The sequence below is a fragment of the Pan troglodytes genome, chromosome 2 (assembly GCF_028858775.2).
Source record: "Pan troglodytes isolate AG18354 chromosome 2, NHGRI_mPanTro3-v2.0_pri, whole genome shotgun sequence".
Taxonomy (NCBI): Eukaryota; Metazoa; Chordata; class Mammalia; order Primates; family Hominidae; genus Pan; species Pan troglodytes.
The window spans coordinates 150781193-150782913 of record NC_086015.1 but is presented as its reverse complement, the minus strand read 5'-3'; the positions used below and the strand labels follow the sequence as shown (position 1 = coordinate 150782913).

Genomic DNA, 1721 nt, shown 5'->3' with positions numbered 1-1721 from the left:
TTGAAAAGAAACTGCTTAGTGTTCAATGACATGTAATTCAGTTCAGGAAAAATGAATTTATGAGTTTTACCAAATAAGAAACTGTTGACATGAAAAAATGGGTGTTATTAGCTTGAAGCAAAATCTTAGAGATAATAGTGGAGCACACTTCCAAGAAAGGCCATATCACAAATGATCTTCATGGCACAAAGAACAATATTGTGCGAGTTAACATGGACATCAACAATTCTGAACCAAATAGTGAATCACTAATCTGAATTCAGATGTAAATAAGGTTTAATAATATCTTAATTAATTTATTGCTCTTTTATTTTTCTGTTTATAAGTGCCCAAAGTGATATATGGTATCTTTAAAACTATGTTCCTTCTTGTGATTCCATCCTGTGCAGCTGTTTTCTGGAACAGTAGTCTTTTATCTCTGTCTGCCTTCTCTCCCACCTATGTGTGTGCCACCACCCATGGAAGATTCGATGGACATAGACATGAGCCCCTTGAGACCCTAAACTATCTTTTCAATTCTGAACTAAAGGTCAACAAAGATGATCACTTTGAAGTGGATAATGATGAAAATGAGCGCCAGATATCCTTAAGAATGGTGAGTTTAGGGGCTCGTGCAAAGGATGAATTACACATTGTTGAGGCAGAGGCGATGAATTATGAAGGCAGTCCAATTAAAGTAGCACCGGTGACTTTGAAAATGTCTGTATAGCCAACGGTTTCCGTTGGGGCTTTGAAATAACACCACCTGTGGTCTTAGAGTTGAAGCATGGTTCAGAGCCAGTGCATACTAGTAGACAGCACTTTGTAGCTGGGGAGAAAGACACACAGTCAGAAGATGAAAAAGAGGAGGATGTGAAACTCTTAGGCATGTCTGGAAGGCAATCTGCCCCTGGAGGTGGTAGCAAGGTTCCACAGGATAAAGTAAAACTTACTGCCGATGAAAATGATGATGATTTTGATGATGAGGAAACTGAAGGAAAAGCTCCAGTGAAGAAATCTACATGAGATGTGCCAGCCAAAGATGCAAAAAAAATCAAAGCAGAATAGAAAAGATTCGAAACTGTCAACACACCAAGATCAAAACGTCAAGAATCCTTCAAAAAACAGGAAAAAAAAAAAAAACTCCTAAAATGCCCAAAGGACTTACGTCTACAAAAGATATGAAGACAAAAATGTATGCAAGTATAGAGAAAGATGGTTCTCTTCCCAAAGTGGAAGTCAAGTTCATTAATTATGTGAATAATTGCTTTTGGATGACTGACTAGTAGGCTATTCAAGATCTCTGGCAGTGGAGGAAGTCGCTTTAAGAATATAATTTAAACAGTTTTGCAAAATTTTTCATCTTATTTCATTTCTTTAACAGTTGATATCTGGCTGTCCTTTATATTCTCCTACTGTGTTTGATGAATGTTCTTCAGGTTCCATTGCCAAGAATATGTTGTCAAAAATGCCTGTTTAGTTTTGTAAAGATTGAACTCTGCCCTTTGCTTGGTTTTAAATATGTATAGAATGTTATGACAGGACATAGTAGTAGTGGTGGTCAAACATGGATATTGTGGGGAGACAAAAATATACATGTGAAATAAACTCAATATTTTAATTAAAAAATATGAGTAGATCTAAGAGCTCTTTATACAAATAAAAATAAAATATACAAGGACTAGTAAATCATTGAGTCATAGTTTAACTGTAATAAAAATATAAAATAATGTTTTTGTCTT

At 35.4% G+C, this 1721-nt stretch overlaps 1 pseudogene; it reads left to right on the top strand.

The window, feature by feature from the left end:
• Positions 1-458: 458 nt before the first annotated feature.
• Positions 459-1307, top strand: LOC470957 (nucleophosmin-like; annotated as a pseudogene).
• Positions 1308-1721: the final 414 nt, after the last annotated feature.